The 20,593-nt window shown below is 39.4% G+C and overlaps 1 protein-coding gene and 1 pseudogene across 10 annotated transcripts in view; one reads left to right on the forward strand and one right to left on the reverse strand.

The window, feature by feature from the left end:
* Window positions 1-15,244, reverse strand: part of GGACT (gamma-glutamylamine cyclotransferase) — a 42,086-nt gene extending 26,842 nt beyond the window's left edge. For 4 of the 10 annotated variants that reach the window (XM_039849222.1, XM_039849231.1, XM_039849227.1 and 1 more), the window contains exons 1-2: window positions 15,139-15,244; window positions 11,549-11,722 (exon numbers count right to left, since the gene is read on the reverse strand). The gene's annotated coding sequence lies outside the window, so the exon portion shown is untranslated. Of the gene's footprint in view, window positions 1-9,956; window positions 10,086-11,548; window positions 11,723-14,756; window positions 14,905-15,138 lie in introns of those variants that run through there. The other 6 variants (XM_039849230.1, XM_039849228.1, XM_039849225.1 and 3 more) reach the window with 5 other exon arrangements.
* On the forward strand, window positions 10,950-11,068 carry LOC120592019 (uncharacterized; annotated as a pseudogene).
* Window positions 15,245-20,593: the final 5,349 nt, after the last annotated feature.

Raw genomic sequence — 20,593 nt, forward strand, 5'->3', positions numbered from 1 at the left:
TTTACGTATAATGAAACCAATTTTACCACAGGCTAACTGATATAAACAAGAGTTAAATTAAGTTCCTCTGGCATATTTCTGGTAATAAAAACATCACCAAACTTATAAATGAAGACCCAAAATACCTCTAATACTAAACATTGACATAAATGTGAGCTATCCATACATTTAAGAAAAATTAATAAAACAAGTAAGAAAATTCTTTTCCAACCCATTTATTCCACTTCGAGGTTGAGGATGGCCAGCGCCTCTCCCAGCAGTTCAGGTGCAAGGCAGGAGCCAGCACTGGCCGCACTCACTCTGACGGAGATGTGGGAGGAAACCAGATCCCCGGAGAAAACCCAAGCAGGTGTGGGGAGAACGTGCGACTCCACACAGACAGTGGCCCTGGCTGGGAGCTGATTTTTTTTTCTCATTAACTTATAGCAAAATGACATTGTAGAAAAGGACATTATTCAAGGACTTGCTGTGCTTGTCTTTCTGTGTCTGGCTCATTTCACTTAGCAAACATCCTACAGGTTCAAATATCCTGCAGGTTCATCCATATTGTTTCAACGGCAGGATCTCCTTTATTTTTATGGCTGAATAGTGTTTATATATATTTCCATTATATTACATATATTATTCCATCACGATATATATACTATACAATGGCCATCACTTGTGAAATACTATATATATATAGAAAAAGTATTATATGTAAGTATATAATGTGCATATTATATATGTACACACACACACACACACACACACAATTTTCTTTATCCACTCATCTGTTCACAGACAGGTATTTCCATATCTTGACTAATGTAAATAGTCTTTCAGTTTTATACTAATGTACTGAAAAATTATTGACTTGTGAATTAAAGAGGATTTATTATACTCTGTGCACCGTGAAAACGGGGAAAGTACACTATTTTCACAAGATTTTCTAGAAAAGATTTTTGCTTAACTTTCATTTATATGGAAAGTTCATTAACCAGAAAAGTGAATTTTCCAAGTATTAGAGACTTAACATGTATACAAACCTGTATCTTTAAAAAAAAAAAATGCTTCAAGTGCCTAAGTTATATGAAAAGGAAAACAGAACACATAAAAATAATACAAAAAAATCTTAGGATAACTAAAAACTGGCCCTTTCCAAGTTTGATACATATTAGCCTTTTAAAATTCCCCATTATTTTATGTGACTATGAGACTGCTCTCTAAACAATATTGCTGAATGCAAATTTTCTAAGAGCATTATGCTCTCTTATAATTCAAAGTGAGCCTAAATATAACTATTAAGCAACAAGAATAACCATTTTAAAGATGTAAATAAAATAAATTATATTTTTTACTTTCAACACCTGGTGTCACCAGCAAAACACAGTACAGGTTAAAGATGCTCCATGCTGTGTGTGCCCTGAATTGGTGGCAGCCAGCCCTCACGGGGAGATGTGCCCAGAGGCCCTGGTCACGCCTTAAGTGATGGCCTCCTCTCCCCCCGCCCCCCAATCTAGTGACCTTGTGCCTAGTGCAAGTGTATGGCTACTCCCAAAATTCAGTTAATCTTGTTTAGATTCAGGCATGTCATCAGCAAGCCAATTTAAAAATCCCAACTCTCTGTGAAAACATCATTCTTTAAAGTAATTTGTGTTCAGGTTAGACTTCAAAAAAGGGGAGATTTCAAGAAGGAAAGAAAAATATCCTTTAGACATTATGACTAAAGATCATAGTGTTGACTTGCAAGAGGGATGAATAAGAATTGTAAAGCCTTGTCCAGGTCAGCTTGCCTGACAATCTGAACAACTTTCATTTGTGCATTTAGCTACTGACAGCCTAGCCAGAGTACTTCTAAAACAAAAATTTACAGCCCCAATATTTCACAACTTGAAAAGGTGTTTGAAAATGAGGTAACTGCCTAGTAGCTCTTACTTGGTTTCCAGAAGCAAAGGGACCTTGCAAAAACCTCTCTGCAGAAGCTGGTTTAAGGCCCATGAACCAATCTGCTTAACAATACGTAATGAGGAAGCAGCAGTGGTGTTTTTCTGAACAGTAAGCGTCTCAACAGAATATTCTAAAGATGAAGTCCACTGTGGCTGGGTGCACACATGTAACCTGGGAGGCTTTTGAACCACCTAGTGCCCTTCGCCTTTCCTCTTCCTGCCCTGACCACTTCCAGGCAGATTTTTATATTGACGAGGCCTCTCCCTTCTTTCCTCCTTAACTGTATCTTGGATGACCATCTCTCAAATGGTCTCACTGCCTCTCACCCCACCCCCTGAATATGCATGTAGGACCATGCCCCTACCTGTTCCTGGGGCATGTGGGCAGCATCTCAGATGGCCTGATGATCCTGCCCCTCGGCATTTGGGTCTTTGTGTGATTCTTGCCCCTTGTGCAAAGGCTGGGTTTAGTGACTTGCTTCAAACCAACAGAATACAGAGGAAGTGATGTAACCTCACACACTGGGTTATAAAAAGACTGTGGCTTCCATTTTGGGGTTCTCCAGTGCTCTCCCTGAGATTCCTTGCTCTCAGGAAAGTCAGCTGCCATGTTGTGAACCTCTTTAAGGAGACACCCATGTGGATAGGAAATGAAGTCTCAGCAGCCAGCCAGGAAGAATTCAGGCCTGTCGGTTGTCCCGTGAGTGAGCTCAGGGCCTCCCCAAGTCAACCTGGAGATGACCCAAGTCTTGGCCAATGCTCGCTGCAGTCTCATGAATGGCCTTGAGCCAGAGCTACTCAGCTAAGCAGCTCTCAGATTCTCACCTGTCGAAACTATGGGATGTATGTTTGTAGCCACCAATGTTGGGGTAACTTGTTATGCAGTGGTGGATAACAAAATCAAAAGGGTCAAGTCTGAGTTTCTTCATGCTGCTCACAAACACCAATCACTGTCCAGCCCCACCACCTCTAAGCCATGCTGGACACTGTTCTGTGGAGGGAGTAATCTGCTGTCCTCTTTGCTCACAAGGTTGCCAGTGCCTTTAAGCCCCTGCCCTCTTCATAACTCAACATGCTACCTGGCAAAATCCTCCTTATCCTTCAAGGTTTCCAGGTCGCTTCAAACATCATCTCCCCTGTGTAATTCTCCTTGTGGGCAGAACTGATCCTGCCACCATGTTCTCAAAATGTGAAAGCCATCTGCTCTTGCCTCACAGCTGCTGAGGCCTCTGTCTCCCTCCATTTACTGAGATGGCCCAGGCACCAATGTGTGGAGTTCAACTTTCAGCCGTAGGACCTGGGCTGTGGCAGATGTCCAGCAGATGTCTGCTCAGAGAGTAGGCTGTCTGTGAGCTGCCAGCTTGACGCCCCTTCCTCTCACATGTTCGTGTCTGCTTCCTGCCAGGACATCATTACAACCCTAACATCAGAGTGTCAACATAGACTTTTACTACTTTCTCTCAGACCCCTTTCAAGTTTTTTCACTTGTCCTAATAATGTTCTTTATTCCAAAAAGACCCAGTGCACTGGGCTGTCATGTCCTTTAGTCTCTTCAATTTGGATTAATTCCTCAGTCTTTCTTTGACTAAAGATTTCAGGCCATTTATTTTGCTGAATGTCCCTCAACTTGATTTTTTCTGACGTTGCCTCATCATTAGATTCAGGCATCCTTAGCAAGACTCTTTTAGAAATGATGCTGTGTTCTCACTGCCTCCTATCAAATGGCACATGATTTCAATTGGTCCCGTTCCTGATTTCACCCTGATCACTTGATCCAGGCTGCTCCACGGTGAAGTTATCTTTCCCCACTTTATAGCTAGTTTTTCCGAAGGCAGTACTTTGAAGCTCTGTAAATAACTCATTCACAGTCAGACTTGCCACTTATTCATTTATTTGTATCTGTATGGACTTATAGTTTCTATTTTATTCGGTGAGTTATAATCCAATGCTATCATTTATTTGGATGCTCGAATTATCCTCAATTTGGATAATGGACTAATTCCATTGAGCTTCTCTGTCCCCTTGACCTGACTGCATCATTCTTGGGGTGCTTCCTTGCTTCCTGGCACAAGATATTCCAGGCTTATCTTGGACCTTCCCTATCCAGGCCTGGAACCAGCCATTTCTCCAAGGAGCCTTGGTTTCCATTTATTAGAAAATAATATTTAGAAGCCAATCCAGTATGAGGTGTGCTTATTGCTCTTGGGTGTTATCTCCCCACAGGCTCTCTCAGTGGAATATATACGACAGGTCCTTGATTAATGTCATTTCGTCATAATGCTGATGAGACGCCAAAAGAACTTGGCTCTTGTTTATATTAATTAACCTATGGCCACACTGGTTTCATTATGTCATTTCACTTAAAGCCACAGAAACTATGATGATACTAAGTGAGGACTTACTGTACATGTATATCCATATGCACATACGCACGTACATAAATACATAGACACGCATTTATATTTGCAGAAAACCATGAGTTCACACCAATACACCTAACTCGATCCTCACAAGGTTAATTCTAGTTTTCTACATTTCTGTATTTGTAACTCCCTTCTCAAAACAGTGGGAAACCTGACATATTTAGTACAGTTACTTACTTGATCAATCCTTCCATATGGAACTAATTTCCAATCTCAGCCATCACCATCTCCCCTGCATGTAAGCCCTCTCCCTGCTTAGGCTCCGACACCCTACATCAGGAATGACCCTCCAAGGAATGGCCTACTTACCTCAGTCAGGCTGGGGCTCCTCACACCAGACTCAAGGGGTGGAGACAGTGACTTGATCTCTTTATGAGAGGAGCTACAAAGGCACACCGCACATATGCATGCATAAGAGGGTGGGAAGAATTTGTTATCATTTGTGCAAATGAGCACACCAGGTTCCCCTGTGTCACTGCTAGCATGAGGCTTCCTTCTTCAAGGTCTCCTCATTAGAGAAGATGGCAGAACACTAGCCATAATATCTGCATGCAAAGGAGGAGGATTGATGAAGGGCAGGGTGAGAAACACGAGCCCTACACTTCCAAGTGAATCAAGTTCCTTCCCTTGCAAAACTTCCCAGAAATTCCACACATTTCTGCTTCCTCTCTTTTACCAATAACTTGAGACACATGGTCACTCTGAATAAAACTGAGAATCAGTAATTGAAGATGAAGGAGAGAATGGATATTTGGTGGCGACTATAATTTCTGCGACTCACACTTTTTATATTTACTGGCCAACATCCTGCTTCTGGGGGTTACTGAAGGCCTGAAATGAATCTCTGGAAGTATTCTTGACCTTTACCCATCTCTGCATTTATGAAGTCCCAAGGCAAATGTTCTTAGGTGCACGGGTACTCTTAGAGAAGCTTAAATGGCTTTTCAAATGATGTATCACCACTTCTTTGTTAATCTAAAAATCCTACATGGGAGAAAATGTTGCAATGGGCCGCTCCACGAGCTTGCTGGGAGCAGACCAAAGCTCTAGTACAAAATGCTATAGCATTCAGAGAGGTGGAGCAAAGAATAATGAAAATGGTCTAAGCTCTCTTGGTCTAAGAAATGGGAGTTGTTGAGTAGTGGGTAAAGAGTTTCAGTTTTGCAAGATGAAATAGTTTTGGAGATCTGTTATACGACAATGTGAATATACTTAATACTACTGAAAATGGTTACGATGGTAAATTTTATGTTGTAGGTTTTTTTTAACCATAATTAAAAATAAGAAAATTATTTTTTTAAATGATGTAACTTGTAAGCTGTCATAATAAGGCAGGGTCATCATACTGATCAATTATAGACTGTGCTACAGATAGAGCTGTGCCGTGTGCTGCCCAGAGCTGAATCCACATCAAACTTCAGGAATTACTCTAGAGCTTGCTTTCTAGAATAAAAATCTGAGGTTTTTTTAGGATTCAGCTGCTAAAGGGAAAAGTGGAACTTCTTCTGCTATATAATATTCGCTATTACTACTGGAGAATTAGATGTTAAAGCTGGAAGAAACTTTACAAATTATAAAGTTGAAGAAAGAGAAATCTGGATTTTAACCTAATGAAATGATTTGCCTAAGGTCATACAGATAGTAATTATGAGAAAAGCTGGAAAAACAAAACTATCTCCTGGCTCCATCTACAATTCTTTTGTACAGTTTGTACAATGGACTTAGCTCTTTAGAATTCCTCACCTCTGAACTGCACTGTTTAATACGCTGCCACCAGGGGGCAGCAGGTGTATTAGTCTGGTATTCTAAAGCCCCAGATTTAAGGCCCCAGTCCATTTCTTGCATCCCTTCCTCCAATCCCCCAAAATATACATGGACATTTATAAGACTTTTTAAAAATATCCACAAGCATAAAGTTTAAAGAACATCCACAATAACTTTCTAAACAAAACAAAAACTTGGATCCAATGGAGTTAAGGTCCTTTCTAATCCTTCACTATTTTTTATTTATTCCAATTCTAATTGATGTAAGGGTCAATTAATATTGGTTTTAAACCAAAAATGACCACATAAACCCATAAATAACCACATAAACCAAAAATAACCACATAAACCCATACCATTTCTTTACATTTTTAACCAAATTTTCCTAGTACCAGGCCTGTGAGGCTTCAGACTACAACTTCAAGCCTATCTGGCAATTCGTCCTCAATCTTCCTTTGTCAGCTCAGTTTTTCTTTTTAATGCCCTATGTTACAAAGTCTCAATAGGTCTAACCACCCAGCGACTTTTCAGAAATAAAAGGAGAGAGATCTAATCACAAAGTAAAACTTATATGGACACCATTCTTCCAATTAGATCACAGTAATTTCCACTGTTTTTAAATGTAATACTACCAAATGGAAGCTCAAACCATAGCAGCTTATGGGTGAGATTTGAATTTAAAGACAGGTCCTCCCTTAGCAATGACCTTGTGGACGACAACACTAGCAGTGACATTTTGGTTATTAATCCAGGAGTCAACACCCTACCCTCAAGCAACAGTGACCATGACCATGATCCCTAAATCTTCCAAAGAGAGGTGCATGATCTTTATTTCACAAATAGAAATTTCAAATAGTTTTCTTCTTTGAGCTCAATGTGCTTTAACATGGAAAAAGGTATTCAAATGGAAGCTTTTACTACTGCCTCAGACACACAGGAGCAGTCCATTTAAAATGACAAGTGTTGATGGCAAAAGCAGTTATGGCACTATTGGTCACTAACGGTAAAACAGGAATGAGACATGCACAAGATGCATATAATGAATGAATTACTGCAAAATGCATCATGTATTCTGATACTATTTTGTAACCCTTTCCAAATATGATGTGTCAACTGATGAGATTTAAGATCTCCTATCTATATAATATTCTAGTTTTAATTTTTTCCAATATAGAGTATTTGCCATATTTAAATGTAGAATATCACCAGAAAAACAAATATTTATTTTTATAACAGGTATATAAATTTAATTCAGTAATTTATTCAAGAATTATTAAAAACAAATTTTATAGTTCTCAAAAAACTGAAATCAGATAATTAAATTTAAAAACGACCTACCTATTAGGATGGCTCAAATGAAAAAAACCTGACAATATCAAGTACTGACAAAAATATGGAGCAACTGGAACTCTCATACATTGCTGGTAGAGATACAGATGATGGGGTACAGCCACTCTGGAAAACAGTTTGGCAGTTTTTTAAAAGTTACAAAGACACTTAACCATATGACCCAGCCCGCCCACTCCTGGGCATCTGCCCTAGAAAGATGAATACTTTTGATCAAATAAAATCTATATACAAATGTTAACAGCAGCTCTATTCGTAATCACCAAGAACTATAAAGAATACAAACGTCCTTCAACAGTGACTAGATATACAAAGTGTGATACATCATTCAGCAAGGATACACACTTAGATGAATCTCAAAGACACTGAGCGAAAAGAAGCCAGTCTTAAAAGTTCCATACTATATAATTTATGTGATATCCTAGAAAAGGCAAAACTTATAAAAATGGTGACCAGGTGAAGAGCTGTCAGAGATTAGGGGTAGGGTGAGGGTTTGACTACAAGGGGACAGAACGAGGGAGAGGTGGTTTGGTTTTGTTTTCCAGGTTTTTTTGGTGGTAGAACTGATCTGCATCAAGATTGTGATGATGGTTACATGAATCAATTTTAAAAATCATATAATTACACAACAAAAAGGTCAATTTTACTTTATATAAGTTCAAATAATAAAAAAAAATGAGAGCATGAAACTACTCTAAAGTGAGGTAAAAATAAAAGATAAAGGTAAGAATAAAAGAACTGTGAATTAAGCTAATGCCTGGCATACATCACTTATTATTAAAAGACACTTAAGAGAGATATAAACCAAATAAAATGGGCTTTGTTTTGATCCGGATATGAATAAACAAGACTTTTTTTCAACAATTGTGGAAATGTGAATACAGTATTAGATGATAGTAAGGATATTTTGTTTATTGTTAGATAGAATTGTAGTTACGTAAAAACTAAAACAAAATTCATACTAAAATATTTAGAGGTGGAATGGTATGATTTCTGATATTTGCTTCAAAATTCTCCAGAAACACCAAATAAAAATTCAAAAACAGAGGAGGACTGTCGAATGCGAGCAGCATGGCAAAGCCAGGATGGTGCATGGATTGTTGATGCTGTGTTGGTACATGAGGGTTTCACTGTCCTCTACTTTTCAGTGTGGCTCTAAATGTTTATAATAAAATGCTGAGAGAGAAAAAAACCGATGACGTGGTTTTCATAAATACTCCCAAGTGTGCCATCTAACAGTTCTTTATTCATTTATATGATATACTAATTTCCTCTAATGATTTTCATTAGGCTTTTATAATGTGCATCTAACTTTACAGAAAACCAAATCATGGGAGAAAGACTAATTCAAAGTAGGCAGTTGTGATTCTTTTAGAAAATAATGGCTTAAAGAATGCTTTTCAAATCTCATTAATGCTCATAAATTAGTAAAACCATCATGAGATGTAGAAATATTAATAATTTTCATTAACTTATCTGCTGCATACTCTTAAGTACAAATGACAGCAGGAAGAGGTTAATTAATGCTCAAAAAGTTTAAAAGCAGTTGTAATTTGAACAAATGGACAAAAGTACAGTATAGTATTGAAATATCTAATTTAGTCTTCCTCACTCAAACTTTTTCTGGCATAACTCAAATGTAAGTTCTATAAAAACACTCCCGACTAACTGGAAATGAGCTCTGACTGGTTGCCAATTGTATGGAAGGCGCTACTAGGGAATCAAAATGAGGAAGGCCCAGTTCTCATCTGATCGGCATTAATAGATAAGAAAATACTAAACATTTTAGTATGAATTTTGTTTAAAATAGTCTAACAGTGTTTAAGGTTAGAGTGCAAAAACAATTACACAGGTAAAAATAATGGAAAAAACTAAAAGTTTGTAAAATAGCTGCAGTAGCAAAAAGCCCATCAGAGTGCAGAGGTGGGTGTGACCTGTGGGGAGGATGGGGGCATAAGAGTGAATCAAAGGTTTCTGACAGCCCATCAGTCAAGCTCTGAAGAATGGGTGACACTTCACATGTAGAGCCAAAGTCACTCAGAAGCCTCTCATACCAGTGCTGACGGAGGGGTCCCAAGAGTCTAGCATAGTCTAGAGCAGAGTCACTGCCTCATCATGGAAGAGCAGTGGAAGCAGGCTGAGAATTATGAGCACCTGGCAGTAATGCATCTGACTGCCCCCAAACATCCGAGGAGTTGCCCTGATCCTGCAGCAGCTATTTCATTACTAGGCAAAGTGACTATATTTCGGCTGCCCCCCGCCAAAAGATGTCCATATCCCAATCCCCAGAACCTATGAACATGTTACCTTGCATGGCACAAGAGACTTTTCAGATGTGATTAAAGTTAAGGGCCTTGAGATGCAGTAATTATTCTGGATTATCCAAATGGGCCCAGTCTAACTGAGTCCTTAAAAGCGAAGGAGGTTTCCTGGCTTGGGGCAGAGAGGGAGCTGTGACCACGGTGGAAGGGTCAAAGGGATGCAATGTGTCTACCTTTCAAGGTGGAGGGACAAGGCCAATGAGCCAAGAATTGCGGGCAGAAAACAGACTCTCCTCTAGGGCTTCCAGGTGGGGCACAGCCCCTCTGATGCCTTGATTTCAGCCCAGTGAGATCTGGCAGCACTAGGAAACATACAAAAGCAGACATGCTTCTCTCAGTCGGTAGCCTTTGCCTGTGCCCTTTCTCTGTTGCCCCCTTACTTCATCAACGAAGGGCTCATTCATTGTATTAAAAGACGTGATCTTCCATATCTCACATTTCCAGATTCTACCTAACCAGCCCAGGTGAGGTCGTGATCCTTACTCCATACATTCTCTTAGCACCTACACCTTTCCACCTTAGTCCTTGCTTGACTGCAATGATTCTCGTTTAAAGTTTACATTTATTGAGCATGTACTAAATGCCAAGTACCATGTAAAGCATTTTTCATGGGTTTTCTCAATCTTCCCAACAATCCTATCAGGTAGACATGATGGTTATGCCTATTTTTAAAATTAAAAAGTTCAAAATCAACTGGCTAGTAAATGGCAGAGCCAGGATTTGAAGCCAGGCAGTCTGACCCAGAAGATGGTCCCATTAACCCTGGCAATATCTGTCTCCTAAATGAGAAATAGAAGTTCCAAGGCCTTGTGCATTTATGAACATAATACCTCCACTGTTTAGCACAGAGACAGTGAACAGTTCTGAATATGAACAAATGGAGAAGATATAGATTTCCCTATCTACTATTCCTTCTCTTTAAACTTATTATGAGAAGTCAAGTATATACAAAAATAATGATATAATAATCCCCCAAATACCCATTTCCAACTTCAACACTTATCAACGTAGGGCCTGTCTTAATGCCAATATTTAATCAATTTAATATTATATTATTTGGTAGAAATATCTGCCTTCAATATTATTCTGTTTCAGAATCACATGTTCTTAGCTCTTATCATACGTTCATTTGTCTACGTTAACACAAACTTAAAAAAAATAATCTTGTCTACAGCCATGCCACCCTGAACAAGCCCGATCCCATCTCATCTCGAAAGCTGAGCAGGGTCAGGCCTGGTTAGTACTTAGATGGGAGATCACCTAGGAAGACTAGGTGCTGTAGGTGTAAAAAATTTAAAAAAAAAGGACTGTAAGCTGACAAAGTCCTTGCAATCTGTGAGGTCAACCAAGGGTTGCCTCGCCTAAAAAAATAATCCTGAAGTGGCAGGTCTAAGCAAAACACAAAGCAAGGAAATTGTGAAAGGAGATTGATATTTTTCCCTATATAAAATGAAAATTTTCTGCAGAGCATAAGTAGAATAAACAAAGTAAAAAAAAAAAAATGGGGAAATAGTTGTAACATACTATATGACAAAAGATTAGCATCCTCAGCGTATAAATAATTCTTACAAATCAATAAGAAAAAGACCACAAACCGATGGCATGTTATATGGAAAAAATGGGTACAGGGATGAACAGTTTCACCTACTGTTCTTAAGTGACAAAAAGATAAGACTTCCGCCTGACAATACTTGTCAGCATACTTTCTCTGGTGCTCTACAATTCAGAACAAACATTCTAGAACAGCGGTAAAAACAATTCTCACCTGTAAGCCTGTTTCTTCAAAACCGTGTAGCCCTGGAATCCAGCACCATAGCAAGTCTGAGAGTCTGAAAAGCCTCTGACTTCAGAATCCTTCTGAAAAGGACACCAGGACAAGTACTCCCACCTCACAGCACAACCAGAAGCCCATGGACCAGGTATCTCGTTCTCACTCCTGCTGGGGGGTGAGGTGAAGAGGAAGGTGAGTAAAGAAAGTTGAGTGTTTAAGTGTCAAGGAACTTAAAAACAAATCACCCAGCCTCTGCTGGAAGGCATCTCAGTCCTTAGGTGTGCGCCCCAGGACGAAAGGTACTTTTATTCAATGGGAAAATGTGTTCCACCAGCCTGCGAGGCCACAGGGTGCCTTGAAGAAAGTTCCCACTAACCTAGCAGAGGAGTTCAAAGTTCTCAACCTCCTTGGGAAATAGCAGTTATATCCTCTCCATAAGTAAGGAAAATAAGATGAGAAAGGGAAAACTATATTCTGAGCCATCAGGCAAAGACTACTTTAGAAAAAATGAGCTTCCTAGATGAGGGCTCCCCAGTCTTTTGAAGTCATAAATTTATATTTTAAAAAGGGGGGGTCAAATATATGGTGACAGAAGTTTTGTTTTTGGGTGGTGAACACACGATGCAATATATAGATGATGTATTATAGAATTGTACACTTGAAATCTATATAATTTTATTAACCAATGTCGCTCCAGTAAATTAAAAAAAATTCATACCACACCTGACATATATTTGCCAAAAATGGTGAACCTAAACCTAATTAAGCCTTTAGATATAACTTCCTGCTTACAGAAAATATAAGTAGATGAGCAAGCTAAACCATACTATACAAAAAGCTGAATAAATTCAGAATGTGAGGGATCTACAGGCAACCAAGTGACATCAATACGTCACTAAAGAAACCCATGCGGACTGCTTCAGACAACGGTTTCAGAAACTATGGCCCTCTGGTAAGTCCAGCCCACCAGTGGAGTTTAAAACAAAAAACTCTGAAAACAAAATGTTATTGGAACATATCCATGCTAATTCACTTACACAGCGTCCGTCATCTTTGCAGTACAAGGCAGATAAGTAGTTGCAACAGAGGCCACAAGGGCCACAAAGCCTGAGTTAATGTTGGGCCCTTTTCCGAAAAAGTTTGCCAAATCCCTATCGTAGATGAAAAGACGTTTGGCCCCCGTTTGGATTCCGAGTCATACAAACCAAAAGTAAGTATATTTCTGAGGCAATCAAGGAAATGACTGTAGACTGGGTTTTAGAAAACATTAAGCAGTTACTGTCAATTTGATTAGGTGACAACGGTATTATGGTCACACGAGAAAAAGCCTTTTTTTTGTAGTGCCTACTGTACTACCTAGAGGTGAAATATTATGTTGTCTGGAATTTAAACTGCTTCAACAACAAAAAAATATGGCCCCCAAAAGAAACTGTTTTAACCAACTATTAAATCTACTTGGATATATGAAAGTTCATTATACTATTCCCTCCATTTTTATGTTTGCTTTAATTAAAAAAAAAAAAAATCAGAACTTTGATCAAATAGTTGAGTTTATTGCCAGACAGCCTTTGTCTCCAGGAATGCCTCCCACCCCCTACACCGATTCCAGCCTCAGAATATCATTTGCTTCCATCTCTGAACACAATTACATTTTAAACTTATCTTTGCTCTTGGTGTCTGCCACAAGGAATGCCCCACTCTGCCCATAAAAATTCTACTTTCTGGCCAAGGTCCATTGCAAATGTAACCTTCCCCAAGTCTTTCGGTGAGAATTCACCATTGTGCTCCAAAAGCACACTGCCTCTTTAGCATTCATTCCACCCTTAACTTTTAGCTATTTACCATGTCTGTTACCTTATAATGCCATACAAACCCAAGAGTAGTGTAGTAACCAGGTCTTTTCTGTAAACCCATTGGGAAATAATAACCCACCTTACAGAGTTAGCTCTGCCTATACAGCTCTCAGCTCCAACCTAAACCAAGCTTTCTTGCCCTGAGGAGTTTCACTGAGAGAGGCCTTCAACTGAGTTCCTGTTAAGCAAGATGCTGGTCATGTTTAACCTATATTATTAATAAAATCTCTAATAGCTAAGGATTACCCCTAACTGAAGAGTGTTCTAGAGAAGACTGAGATTGCTTGATTTTGTCCTCTTACTGTCACCTTTCCTTGGGACCTATCCCTCTGCAAACACTGCTGCCTGCATTTCCACGCCAGCCTGCAGGGGTGCCTTATGCCCCTATGAAGGCCCTGGCTAACTGTGGGTACAAAGCCTTTCAATGACTCCACTTCGAACAGCTGACGCGGGTTGGAACTTTCAAGAGCTCTTACTAGATAAAAAAATGAGCAGATAATCTTAAAACTTAATATCAGTTTCTATTCCTGTTCTAGTCTACTTCTCGCTGCCTATGATTTAAGGCCAGCATGAATAGTCACCCTCTCTAGGACCAGTGTTAGTAGTTAGAATCCTCATTAGCAAGGTCAAAAATTCACCAATTAGAAAATTTAACTTTACAAACTCAGCTTTTGAAATACAAATGCTGTCCACCAGACAGTCTGCTTAGGAGCTTCCAGTTTCTTCTTCGGGGATTCAATTCAGGAAAACATGGCATTTGGGGAAAATAAGGGCAAACTGTAGGAGCTCTTCATATTAGCATTTCAATAAATTGAATGAGATCAGGGAGAACAGTCTTTAATTATAGGTAGAAATATATAAGGACGTGTGTGTGTTTAAGACCTACACTTTACATAGGTCAATCTAACTGACTTAGAGACACCTTTTAGTTTCTAATACATGATTTCTCTGGGACATTTAGCATAAAAAAAAGAAAAAACAGCTACAAGTCTCACGAATTTTCTTTATCCGTTCGATATTAACAAAGTAAGTTTGGCGTCAAGGTGTGTTTAAAAAAAACCATGCACCAATTTAGGGTTTCCAGTGCGACTGTGGTATTAACCTTTGGTCAACAAAGTGAAACAGTAACAACTATATTTCATAATCAAGACAGTAAAAAGGCTCCAAAATCTCAGATGTGTCACTGATGGCTCCAAAGAAAACTAAGCTCAAGAATGGGTAAATGCAGAAGGTGGTTTTAGATTTCTCTTGTAGCTTTTGGTCTCCTCACAAACAAGAATCGCTAAAATTTCAAAACAATTCCGAAAAGCGTTAAGACTCATTCGACTGAGAAATCCTTTTAAAATTACCTTCTGAAGAGTCCTTTTTCTCTTATTAAGAACAAGCAGCGTCTACACCTGAAGGCCGCTGACCTCGCCCGCCCTCGCCCTTTCGGGCAGCAGCGCCTGCTTCTCGCAGCGCGGAGATACTGAGAACGCTTTTAACAAACCAACGCCCCGCCCCCAGTCCCAGTCCCAGTCCCAGTCCCGGTCCCGGTCCCGGTCCCGGTCCCGGTCCCGGCCCCGGCCCCGGCCCCGGCCCCGGCCCTCCTCCCTCCCGCCGCCGCGCGCCAGCCCCGCGCCCCCAGCTCCCCGGGCCAGCGGGCCGCGCAGGCAGAGACGGCCCGACTCTCCGGGTCTCCGCGGTGCGCGCGCGGAACAGACGGGGCCGGGGGCGGGGACAGCGCCTCACCTGCCGCGCACTGCGGAGCCGTCGGGGAGCGGGCCGGGCGACCGAGCGGAAACCGCCGGCGGACACGGACGCGGCCGCCCCGGAGGCCGCCCCCGGCGGCGCCCCCTAGGGGCGGGACGCGATACCAGCCCGCCCCGGCCACGCAGCTGTCTGCCCCACGCCCGGGCCGCGCGCACACCTGGGGTGCGCAGTCGCAGGCACGTACCCTATAACACGTCTCACCTGGGTGCTCATGGCCTACCTTGACTCCGTATCTGACGCAGACACACCTGGGGACACACCACATCAGCTGTGCACGTGCACACACACGCTTAGAAATAAGCCCATGGGGCACGTAACACATCAGTAAGGCCTCCACAGTCAGCGCCGATAACCATGCTGGATACTGCTAGTCATATAGTCTTGATACTGCCACATAGGACCAATTCTCCCTTTTAAAATAAAACTGTGGTTGTAGGAGACAATGGAAGAAATGATTTACTGACTCTTCCCTGGCTCCCAGGACTAAAATTGAGCCCAGAAATTAGAGGAAAGACCAAAACTGAAGGAGAATTTTTATCTAGAGACTTTTAATTCTGGGCTTAAGGAATGGGTCTTTGGGGACGGACCCAGGGGACAGAAATGGCACAGAAATAGAGAGAGGGCCACTTCTGTCTCCTCTCCCTCAAAGACAAATGTATAAGTAGTTCTTGGCAAAACAATAATCTCCCTTAATCATTTTCTGCCCCTTCCACTTTCTCATGTAGGTGGACTGGTTGAAATCTTGTTACAATCTGGTTTTTATTTAGACATTTCCAATAATGCTGCTGTTCTTATAAATAGATGTACCATTCCAAAAGAAACATAAAAGATCAGCTTCATAAGCCATAATTTTCATAGAATTCTTGTCTTGGGAAGTTCATGATTAAATTGAAATACATAAAAAAAATCTTGTCTAGTATATATTTTAAAAGAGTAGCAGCAATAATCTTATTCTTTTCTAAGAGAAGAATGGTTCTGTTTTTATTTTGTTTTTTCTTTTCTGAGGGAGGGAGATCATGTCAACAAAGGAAAGTGAGGCATATGCATAAATAAATAATTCCTCTGGTAAAGGAAAAGTAAAGATGGTTTCAAGGTGAGTGTTAAGTAGCATTTACCGCCACGTAAGGCTGGGAGAGTCTGATTCAACAGATTAGGCTATGTGGGATGAAGTCTTCAGTTTTTTAACTGCCAAAATAACAACTACAACAACAACTCATAGACAAATATTTTAAAGTAGTAGTTTTCAAAGATGGTCCCAGACCAATAGTATCAGCAGCACCTGAGAATTTAGAAATGCAAACTCTCAGGCCACACTCCAGACCGGAATCAGCAACTCTGGTGGGAGGGCCCAGTGATGTACATTTTAACAAGTGCTTCTGATGGATTTTCAAGTTTGAGAACCATGGTTTATTGAAGATTTGCTCTAGTTATTCTCAAACTGTACTGTGTATGTGAATCAGCTGAAGATCTTATTTAAAAATGCAGATTCTAGTTTGGGTAGTCTGGAATAGGACATAGATTCCACAGGATTTACTTGCATATAGGCACACACAAGGGCATGGTCACTGTGAACATGGCTGCCTAGCTAGCAAAGACGGGATAGGGACTATCCTTAGAAAGGTAAAGGCACAGGTTTAAGGAAACTAAACAGTCAGTTTAGAAGTCCTTGGCTTTTCAGTGTAGGAGTGGGGGGTTACAGAGGAGCCCTTTGTAAGCCAACTGCTCTGATGAGTTTAGGAACTCTTCAAGGAGGCTGTCAAGTTGCATCCCAATGGTACAGGTGAGTCACTCCCTGATAAGGGTTCCACCTACCATCAGCTTTTTTTCTCGTTGTGGTCTGTTGCTCTGCCATCTTTAATCTGCCATATCCTCCAGGCTCAGGGTCCTGCAGCAGAGAAATAGCCATGCCAGGGTTCAAAGCTCAGCAAATGTTTTCTTTATCAACTCAAAGAATTTAACCTAGCAAATTGTCTTTAACAAGAATTATCCAATTTGATCATTTTTGTTATTTAAATCTTAGCAGGTAATTGCCAAGCTCTGTTTTCCAGACTTTGGTGTAATAAGGTAGATGCCTAATGACTAAATATACTACTACTTAGTGTTACGTAAGAGGCTGGTCTCATCTCCTTGTTACCTCTGCTCCATGCCTTCAGCACTGGAAGCACCACACAATAGATGGGAAAATATCTTCCGCATCCCTTGAAACAAAAGTTGCAAGTAAAATGAACAAAAGAACAAGGAGATAATACAAGGAGCTTGAGGTCTAACTAAATAACACTATAAAATCTGCTGAAATATTTTCAAATGATTCTAGTAAATCATCTTGAAAAATTATCTTTGGCCCTAAATAGTACAATCTAAATCCAATCGACCACTTGTTTCATATGGCCCATGAGCTAAAAATGAGTTTTACATTTTTAAATGTTTAAAAAGTCAAAATAAAAAATAATACTTCATGACACATTCAAATTATATAAGATTCAAATTTCAGTGTCCCTAAATAAAGTTTTACTGAAACCACAGTGTCACTCATTCACTTATGAATTATCTGTAATTGCCACTGAGACTGTGAGCCCCACAAAGCCTAAAATATATACCATCTGCCCTTTTACAGAAATTGTTTGTTTACCCTGCCCTATATTCTTTTGATCCAGCCTCTGTTACAATCCCTATCTCCCCATTCCATAATAGTTGAATTATATGACTGTTTACCTATGGACTGTTTTTCATGAGGGCAGACCTGTATTCTTTGTATGAGTTTCCAACACTTTCCACCAAGGTACAAAGAATAGGTATTCAATAGTATTTACTTAATTGAAGTTTACTTTTTGATCACTGTCCTGATGTAAATCAACATGAACTTAACAAAAAGGCTTTACAGTTAAACACAGGATCCATTAACTAGACTAATTTAGAAAGTTTGTGTGTAAAAAGTAGAAAAACATTCTGCAAATAATTGGATTCTTTACTTCCATTTCTAAATCTAGTTCTAAAAAGCTATTGTTCAAATTGAGAGCAGCAGGGTTATTTTTTCTTTCTTTTCATTCTTTCAAGTTATTTTACTTAGTGTAACAGGTCTCAATGCTAAACAATTTCCACGGCAAAGAAATTAATGAGCAGATAAAACCAAACGCATTAAGCTAAGTTCATTCACATTAAATTTAATGCTGGTATTTCTGGAATTAATGTTTCAAAAGTGATGTGCACTGCTGTCAAGTATTTAAAAATAAGACTGACCTTTTCTCCACAAAAGATATGCAATATCTTTTCTAAAAAGTCTATGGAATTTTCCGAGCAATTGCAAGTGAGATGGCCTGTGCTATTCTTGTCCATTTCTTATAACTTTAGAAATAACAAGCAAAGACTGGAGCAAAGCACTATATAAATAATAAGATTATTTCATTACTTTTGGTGAATAAGTCCTTGATCATGAATAGGGAATAATTGTAAAAACTCCCTGAAAAAGTAGTCTGATCAGCCAAATATGCCATCTATCATGAAGGAAGATAATTACATTGCAAAGAGACCACAAACAATCTCTAATCCTGTAACAGGGCTGTCACTGTTCTTCTGAAATCTAGGATCAAGTTATTTGGTCCTGCTCTTTAAACAGTAACTTTTAAAAGGAAATAATGCTTTCCTAGTACCTAGAAATGTGAATGTTACAACATGAAATGTGGCTTGATTCCTGTTAGCTGTCGATGTAGGAAATGAACACATACTAAGTGTTCTTATGTGCCTGGCACAGTACTCTTTCCTCATTTTATCCTTTGAATAGTAATATGAAGCAAATATTATCATTTCCATTCTACATCAATTAAATGGCTCCAAGGGGTTCAATAACCCACTCGAAGGCACACTGCTAAAAAAAACGAGTGTCAAGATTCGAACCCACATCCAGCTGAACCGAAAACCTGTGCTTTTTAACATGAAAGCTAAACACCTGGATAGTATATGCTGAAATGTATGTCATCTGGACTAATAATTTCTTTTACATTTGAACCTTTGTTGAAAGTGCTAGTCCCAAGGAGATAAGAATATACAGTGGGGTAAAGACAGTCTCTTCAATAAATAGTGCTGGGAAAAATGCACAGATACATGCAAAAAAAAAAAAAGCTGGACCATCTTACACCATATGCAAGAATATACTCAAAATGAATTAAAGACTTAAATGTAAGACCCGAAACCATAAAACTTTTAGAAGAAAAATAGGCAGTAAACTCTCTGATATTGCTAACAGCAATTTCTTTTCAGATATATCTCCTTGAGCAAGAGAAACAAAAGAAAAAAATAAACAAATGGGACTACATCAAACTAAAAAGTTTTTGTACAGCAAAGGAAACCATCAACAAAATGAAAAGACAACCGACTGTTTGGGAGAAGATATTTGCTAATGATACATCTGATAAGGGATTAATATCCAAAATTTATAAAGAACTTATACAACTCAGCAACAAAAAAACAAACAATCCAATTAAAAAATGGGCAGAAATCTGAACAGATACTTCTCCAAAGAGGAAATACAGATGGCTAACAGACATATGAAAAGATGCTCAAGGTCACTAATCATCAGAGAAATGCAAATTAAAACCACAATGAGATATCACCTCACACTTGTCAGAATGGCTATGATCAATAAATAAAAAAAAAACAAGTGTTGGTGGTATTGCAAATTGGTACAGCCGCTATGGAAAACATTCTGGAGGTTTCTCAAAAAAGTAAAAATGGATATACCTTTTAACCTAGTAATTGCTCTTCCGGGTATTTACCCAAAGAAAACCAAAACAATAGTTCATAAAGATCTATGCACTCCAATATTCATGGCAGCACAATTTACAATAGCCAAGATATGGAAGCAACCTAAATGCCCATAAACAGATGATTGGATAAAGAAATTATGATTCATATATACAATGGAATATTATTCAGCCATTAAAAAAATGAAATCCTACCATTTTGCAATGACATGGATGGACCTAGAGGTTATTATGCTGAGTGAAATAAGTCAGACAGAGGAAGATAAATACCATATGATTCCACTTATGTGTGAATCTAAGGAACAAAAAGAACAAACTAATTAAAAACAGACTCACGAATAGTGTGGACAATTTGGTGACAGACAGAAGGGAGGGGGGGTTGGGGGCTGGGAATGGGTGAAGGGTTAAAGAAGTACAAATTAGTAGTTGATAGTTGGGCATGGAGATGGGGTGCACGGCTGAGGGCATGCAGTTAGCATTAATATGATGGCTAAGTGGAGGGCCAGGGGAGGGAGGGAGCAATTTGGGGGATTGTTTTATGAACAATATAGATGTTTAACCAATATTCTGTATACTCGAAACTAATTTAAATAAATTTATATAAAAAAAAGAAAAAAAAGTGCTAGCCCCAGTGAAACCCCATATACATGTTCTACCCATGAAGAACTTTTGTATAC

The sequence above is a fragment of the Pteropus medius genome, unplaced genomic scaffold (assembly GCF_902729225.1).
Source record: "Pteropus medius unplaced genomic scaffold, Ma_sr-lr_union100, whole genome shotgun sequence".
NCBI lineage: Eukaryota > Metazoa > Chordata > Mammalia > Chiroptera > Pteropodidae > Pteropus > Pteropus medius.